General features: G+C 40.5%; 1 pseudogene; it reads left to right on the top strand.

Moving 5' to 3' along the window:
* Nucleotides 1-7545: 7545 nt before the first annotated feature.
* Nucleotides 7546-7645, top strand: LOC127109167 (uncharacterized; annotated as a pseudogene).
* The last annotated feature ends 610 nt before the right edge of the window (nucleotides 7646-8255 follow it).

The following is an 8255-nucleotide window of genomic DNA, read 5'->3' as shown; positions in this document are numbered from 1 at the left end:
CATCTGCAGCATCTCGACATTCTGTGCCTGCATTCCATCGATAGCATCCACAATGTCATCGTTGGTTGCAGGCCTTCTTCGTCGACGACCAAAAACGCCAAAAACGCCAAAAACGTATCTATACCGGAAATTTTCTTAAAAAGGCCAAAAACGCCAACTGTGTTCCAGTTTGAGGTTGGAGGGATTCTGGCATGCAGCAGACCTTCTGTGGGAAAATGTAGCATGGTACTCAATTGGTTTTGGGTTAGAGAGTACTCGGTGTTAAACATACGGAAGGTTGCCGTACCGGTTAGAAATTCGTCTTCACCGGCGGGGGTGGTGTAGTCGTATGAACTTAAGAATTCTAAGGTTAGGGATGGGTAGGTGGGTTGATTATGAGTGCAAAGGAAGGTTAAGTTGGCTTGACGGAGCATCCATTCGATACCTTGGAGTAAGCCTAATTGTTGTAAACAAGGTAAATCGGGGTACCTGGTGGAAACGACGCCTCGCTGTTGGAAACGCTCGAATTGCTCCCTCTGATAATTGTCATCTACGGATCGGAAGATGATATTTCCGAAATTCTGATTTCCCGCCATTGTGATGAATTTTGAAGGGATGATTTGGAAAGAAAAAGAAATGTATTTGATAGGAGAGAATTGTTTTGTGGTGAATGAAGGAAGGTTTGGTGGGTATTTATAGGAGAAGAATTTGGAAGGTGGAAAGAAAAAGTGGTTGAAAAGTAATTAAGTGTGGTTAAATGAAAAATGAATGGGGAAGGTAAAAAGTTAAAGGTGTAACGTTCGTCTCCAACGGCTCCTTAACGTTCACTAGTCTGAGGAGTGTTACGCTCGTCACAGGGATGTGACGCTCGTAACAGGCACTAAGCGTGCCGTCCGTTATGGGTAGTGTGACGCTCGTCACGCATTCCCTTTTGGAAAGGCTTAGTGGCGCTTCACAGGATTATTTTGGTAGTGTATTCTAATGTTTTGTTTTGCTTATGATCAGTTTAGTCTGCAATTTAATTTATTGTGCACGCTTAATCTGCTTTGTATAGTAATAATTCGTAGGTAGCAACAGTAGAGCATAATAGCTTTTGCATAATAAAATTAATTAAACAACTTCAATAAAAATGATCATAATGTAATACAGGAAAGGAAAACAATGAAATGAAAGAGAAATAAACATGAATTCAAATAACATTAATAAATAATCTGACGTAAAACTAAATAACTTAGAAAGATAACTAAATTCTATCCCTCTGTACGATCTCTGGCCGGAGGAGCAAAAGAGTTAACATGATGTAGCAATTCGTGAAACTGATTCGTCATACTGCTCATGTATCCTAGAACTTCGTCTCTCATGTTAGTAAATTCTCCTCTGAGGGCGTCTTGTTCTGACATCAAAGCTTCAATGGCGGTGTTATAATCAGTTCCGGGCATATGATGTCGGAGGTCAGGTATGGCTGATTCTTCGGTCGGAACAGGCTGAGGAGGAGGGTCAATATCATGATAGCCGGATGGTGTCTGAGGGTCAGATTCAGCATGAGAGATCTGGTCAACATAATTCTCATAGTCGTTACAAATCTCATAATCCTGGATGGATTCAGTGGATCCAGCAGGAGTTGGGGTTTCATTCAGGTTATAGAGCCAGTTCCTTTGGTTATGAACACTAGTCCTAGGATCGGGCATGGTGAATAGGCAGAGAACCTGGTTATCAATAATAAGTTCAAACTCATCAGAACCTAGGTTTGCTATAAACATAGTGTTGAAGAGGAAAGGTATACTCATAGTAGTAATGCCACAAAAAGGGCTAAGGTCAAGCATAGGCTGACGTAATCCAATGGCATTACCTATCATAGTTATCAAACCGCCTATTCTAATGGGTGCTCGCTCATCCTGGATAAGGTGGTCCAAATTAGCTAACATAAAAGTGGCACCGTTTACTGGACGGTTCTGGGAAGCACAAAATATGATGAAAAGTTCATCACGTGAAACTGAAGTACTGTTTGGCTTCCTCCCAAATAAAGTGTGGGTCAGGATCTTATGGAAATAGCGAAAAGCCGGGTTATGTATGTTTCCAGAGAGAAACTCATGTTCTTCGGGCTCATCATTTCCAGTCAGCTTACCCCAAAAGTGTTCAAGCTCTCTATATTCAAAAAGTTCTTCCTGGCTTACAGTGAATGTATCAAAGGAGGTAGGGAAACCCAAAAGGTTGGTGAAGTCTCTAATATTAAATTGGTACTCCATATTGAACATTCTGAACTGGATAAAACCTCTGCTAATTCCTTTTCCATGGCTGGGTAGATAGATTAGTGAGCTAAGGAATTCTAGTGTGAGTCTCCGGTAGGTGGTGAAATGTCTCAGGATAGGGGAGGTCTCCCATCCTATCTGATTCAGCAAATACAGGACACTCTGTCTCAGTCCAAGGGCAGTCATAGCCCAATCATCAGCATATAAACTAGGTAGCATCTCTCTAGCGGCTAGTTCTTCAAACTTTTGTTTCTGAGCCATTCCTCTGAACTTGATACCCATACGATCAAAATCTCCCATCTGGTTAGTGTTAGCTAGAGAAAAGAAAACATGAGTTTAAGTCAGGATTTGGCCAAATGCCGAAAGAAGAAAAAAAAATATTATTATTATTTATTTATTTATTTTTTATTTTTGAATAAATCAAGAATGAATATTAAACGGAAATTAAAAGAATAATTAAGAAAGAAATTGGGAAATGATAATAATAGAATAATAAAATAACAAATTAATTTGTGGGTTGTCTCCCACTAAGCGCTTTGTTTAAATGTCGCAAGCTCGACAAAGAAACTGTTAAATATAGTCTATGAGTCCTGGGGGCGTTTCGTCTAAGTGTAGGATTTGCGAATCCTCGTTGGTTTCCGCATAGTGATAGTGTTTCAGACGTTGCCCGTTTACGGTGAACGGTTCTGTAGATTTTCCTTTTATTTCTACCGCTCCACTGGGAAAGACTTTAGTGATATGAAAAGGCCCTGACCATCTGGATCGTAGTTTTCCCGGGAATAACTTTAGTCTAGAGTTAAATAAAAGTACTGCGTCGCCTTGCTTGAAGATTTTCCTTGATATACGCTTGTCATGCCATTGTTTTGTTCTTTCTTTATAGATTCTGGCATTTTCATAGGCGTCTCTTCTGAGTTCCTCTAATTCGTTTATGTCAAGGATTCTCTTTTCACCGGCGGCTTTATAATTCAAATTTAGATTTCTAATAGCCCAATAGGCTTTATGTTCTAACTCTACCGGGAGGTGACAGGATTTTCCATAAATGAGCTTAAATGGGGTCGTCCCTATGGGGGTTTTATAAGCAGTTCGGTATGCCCACAAAGCTTCTGGTAATTTCAATGACCAATCTTTCCTTGAAGTGGCGACCGTTTTTTCTAGTATTTGCTTGATTTCTCTGTTAGACACTTCCACTTGTCCACTGGTTTGAGGGTGGTAAGGTGTCGCTATCTTATGTCTCACTCCATACTTAAGTAGTAGTTTTTCGAGTACCTTGGATATAAAGTGCGATCCACCATCACTGACTACTATTCTTGGGATGCCAAATCTCGGAAATATTATATTCTTAAAGAGTCTAGTTACTACTCGGGTGTCGTTTGTTGGAGAAGCTATAGCTTCGATCCACTTTGATACGTAGTCAACTGCCACGAGTATGTATTTGTTACCGAAAGAGGATGGGAAAGGTCCCATGAAGTCTATCCCCCACACGTCAAAAATCTCTACTTCCAAAATACCTTTTTGTGGCATCTCGTCGCGTCTAGATATGTTTCCCGTGCGCTGACATCTGTCACACTCCTTAATAGCCGCATGTACGTCCTTCCATATAGTTGGCCAATAAAAGCCAGCTTGTAGGATTTTAGAGCAGGTCTTGGATGTACTTGTGTGTCCACCATAAGGAGCGGAGTGACAGTGTTGGATTATATTTTCTACCTCTTCTTCGGGTATACATCGACGGAAAATACCATCGGGGCCTCTTTTGAAAAGTAAGGGATCATCCCAGTAATAGTGTTTTATGTCGTGGAAGAATCGTTTTTTCTGCTGGTAAGATAAAGTAGGTGGAACTATTCCGGCAGCTAAATAATTGACTAGATCAGCGTACCATGGTGTGACAGATATAGCTAAGGTGGTTTCTACTTGTATGTCGGAGTTGTTCTCTTCCAAAGTAGCTATAAGTTTGTCGTACGAGAAATCATCATTAATTGATGTTCTTTCCGGTTCAAGGTTCTCAAGTCTAGAGAGGTGGTCTGCTACTACGTTTTCAGTTCCTTTCTTGTCCTTGATTTCTAAGTCGAATTCTTGTAGCAACAAGATCCATCTTAGGAGTCTGGGTTTAGCATCTTTTTTTGTTAAAAGGTACCTGATAGCAGCGTGATCGGTGTAAACTATTATTTTGGCTCCTACCAAGTAAGAACGAAATTTATCTAGCGCAAATACCACCGCTAGGAGTTCTTTCTCGGTAGTGGCGTAATTCATTTGCGCTTCATCCAGGGTTCTGCTAGCGTAATATATAACGTGAAGCTTTTTATCCTTTCTTTGTCCTAAAACAGCACCTACAGCATAATCACTGGCATCGCACATTATTTCGAATGGTTCATTCCAGTCTGGTGTCTGCATAATGGGTGCGGAGATCAATGCTTGTTTAAGAGTTTGAAATGCTTTTAAACAGTTATCGTCGAATATGAATTCAGCATCTTTCATCAACAGTCCGGTTAAGGGTTTAGTTATCTTAGAGAAGTCTTTGATGAATCGTCGGTAAAAACCGGCGTGTCCTAAAAAGCTTCGTACTTCTCTCACGGTTCTTGGGGGTTGAAGATTTTCGATTACCTCTATTTTGGCTGTGTCTACTTCAATTCCTCTTTTCGAGATGATGTGTCCTAAAACAATTCCTTCTTGTACCATAAAGTGGCACTTTTCCCAATTAAGTACTAAGTTTACTTTTACACATCGCTCAAGAACTCTTTCCAGGTTTTCAAGGCATTCTTCGAAACTTTGTCCGTATACAGAAAAGTCATCCATAAATACTTCCATGATGTTTTCGAGAAAGTCGGCGAATATTGCCATCATGCATCTTTGAAAAGTTGCAGGGGCATTACACAGACCAAACGGCATTCGTCTATAAGCGAAGGTACCAAAAGGGCATGTGAACGTTGTCTTTTCTTGGTCATCAGGGTGAATTGGTATTTGAAAGAAGCCTGAATAACCGTCTAGATAACAGAAATGTGAATGTTTAGCTAATCGTTCTAACATTTGGTCAATGAATGGTAAAGGGAAATGATCTTTTCGGGTTGCTTTGATTAGTTTCCTATAATCAATGCACATTCTCCATCCCGATTCGATTCGTTTAGTTATAGTTTCTCCTTTTTCGTTTTCAATAACGGTTATGCCTCCTTTTTTTGGTACAACGTGTACAGGACTGACCCATTTGCTATCAGATATAGGATATATAATACCTGCTTCCAATAACTTGGTTATTTCTTTCTTTACTACCTCACTTAGGATCGGATTTAGTCTTCTCTAGTGTTCCCTAGAGGTTTTACAGTCTTCTTCTAACATGATGCGGTGCATACAAATAGAAGGGCTTATTCCTTTAAGATCGGTGATGTGGTATCCTAGTGCGGTTGGATATTTCCTTAAGATATGTAAGAGTTTTTCTGTTTCGAGTCTTCCTAGATCTGCATTAACTATCACAGGTCGTTCAAGTTCTAAGTCTAGGAATTCATATCTCAGATTTTTGGGAAGTGTTTTCAAATCAGGGGTTGGTTTGTTAAGACATTGCATAGGGTCCGGTGTTATTGCTAAGCATTGTTTAGATTTGTCCTCTAAAAGATAGTCTGATGATTTGTCTTCTCCTAACTCTGCTTCTTTTATGCATTCATCGATGATATCCATGAAGTAACATGTATCTTCTATTGCAGGTGCTTTCAAGAATTGGGAAAGAATGAATTCAATTTTCTCTTCACCTACTTCGAAGGTGAGTCGTCCTCGTTTTACGTCTATGATTGCACCGGCAGTTGCTAAGAATGGTCTTCCTTGTATAATAGGTGTAGTATCATCTTCTCTAATGTCCATAATTGTGAAGTCAGTGGGAATGTAAAACTGACCTATGCGTACGGGAACGTTTTCAAGGATTCCTACAGGATATTTGATGGAACGATCTGCTAGTTGCACGGACATTTTGGTCGGTCTTAATTCTCCCATTTCCAGTTTCTTACATATGGATAAAGGCATAACGCTAATTCCGGCTCCTAAATCGCATAAGGCTTTGTCGATGACAAATTTTCCTATGTGACAGGGTATAGAGAAACTACCCGGATCCTTGAGTTTAGGAGGCATGTTTTGGATTATAGCGCTACATTCGGCAGGGAGTGTAACGGTTTCGCTATCCTCAAGTTTCCTCTTATTAGAAAGAATTTCTTTTAAGAATTTAGCATATGAGGGCATCTGCGTAATAGCTTCGGTAAACGGAATTGTAACGTTTAATTGTTTAAGGAGATCAACAAATTTTCTAAATTGGCCCGCATCTTTGGTTTTAACAAGCCTTTGAGGGTACGGTATAGGTGGTTTGTAAGGTGGTGGAGGTACATAAGGTTCCTTCTTTTCTAGGGTTTCCTTATTACTCTCTTCCTTTTCCTTAGGTTCACTTTCCTCAGTTGATTTCTTAGGGTTTTGGTTTTCTATCCTTGGGTCAGACGGTCCTTCCACCTCCGTTCCACTTCTTAATATAATTGCATGAGCTTGGCTTCTCGGATTAGGTTGGGGCTGTCCAGGGAATGTACCAGTTGGGGCAGCAGTAGGTGCTTGTTGTTGAGCTACTTGTGATATTTGTGTTTCTAGCATTTTGTTATGGGTAGCCAAGGCATCTACTTTGCTTGCTAGTTGTTTAAGTTGTTCGCCAGTATGTATGTTCTGGTTTAAGAAATCTTTATTGGTTTGTTGTTGGGAAGCTATAAAGTTTTCCATCATGATTTCCAAGTTGGATTTTCTAGGGGTATTATTGTTAGGATTCAGTTTCTGATATCCCGGAGGTATAGATGGGGCTTGATTTGGAGACTGTCCAGGTGCGTATAAAGCATTATTACTCTTATATGAAAAGTTTGGATGGTTCTTCCAATTTGGGTTATAGGTATTCGAGTAGGGGCTTCCTTGAGCATAGTTTACTTGCTCTGCTTGGATTCCAGTCAAGAGTTGACATTCCGCAGGAGTGTGGCCTTGGATTCCACAGACCTCGCAATTCTGAGTTATAGCAACCACGGCGGCTGGAGGTGATACGTTTAAACTTTCAATTTTCTGGACCAAAGCATCCACTTTTGCATTAACGTGATCAAGGTTACTTATCTCGTACATGCCAGTTTTCGGTTGAGGTTTTTCCACCGTTGTTCGTTCGGTTCCCCACTGATAGTGGTTTTGGGCCATGCTCTCGATAAGCTGGTAAGCATCAGCATAAGGTTTGTTCATTAGTGCACCACCTGCAGCGGCGTCTATTGTTAACCTTGTATTGTATAAGAGACCATTATAAAATGTGTGAATTACTAACCAGCCTTCCAAACCATGGTGTGGGCAAAGTCTCATCATGTCTTTGTATCTTTCCCATGCTTCGAAAAGAGACTCGTTGTCTTTCTGTTTAAATCCGTTTATCTGGGCTCTTAACATAGCTGTTTTGCTTGGCGGAAAATATCGGGCAAGAAAAACTTTCTTCAACTCGTTCCATGTGGTGACTGAGTTGGAAGGAAGAGATTGAAGCCATCTTCTAGCGCTATCTCTTAATGAGAAAGGAAAAAGACGAAGTCGAATTGCCTCTGAAGTGACACCATTAGCTTTAACAGTATCAGCGTATTGAACAAATACGGATAAATGAAGGTTTGGATCTTCGGTAAGATTTCCAGAGAATTGGTTCTGTTGCACAGCCTACAACAGCGAAGGTTTGAGTTCGAAGTTGTTTGCTTCAATTGCGGGCGGAGCAATACTTGAATGCGGTTCATCTTGCGATGGAGCGGCGTAATCTCTAAGAGCACGAGCTGGTTCTGCCATCTCGGTTAAAGAAGGAAGATCTTTGAGATCAGGAAAGTCTATAGGAGGGAGATTGTTTGTAGCACGATATTCCCGAATTCGTCGTAAGACTCGGAGATATAGTTCGATATCGTTGATTCGTAGATAGAGCGGTTCACCTTGTGAGCGAGTGCGTGGCATACAAATCAACGAAAGAAAGAATAGAAGAAAAAGAAACCTTAGTCTCTACAGCGTAACGGAAGAGTT

Source organism: Lathyrus oleraceus, chromosome 7, assembly GCF_024323335.1.
Source record: "Lathyrus oleraceus cultivar Zhongwan6 chromosome 7, CAAS_Psat_ZW6_1.0, whole genome shotgun sequence".
Classification (NCBI taxonomy): domain Eukaryota; kingdom Viridiplantae; phylum Streptophyta; class Magnoliopsida; order Fabales; family Fabaceae; genus Lathyrus; species Lathyrus oleraceus.
Note: the sequence above shows the minus strand (reverse complement) of the source record. Positions and strands in the feature narration are given on the sequence as shown.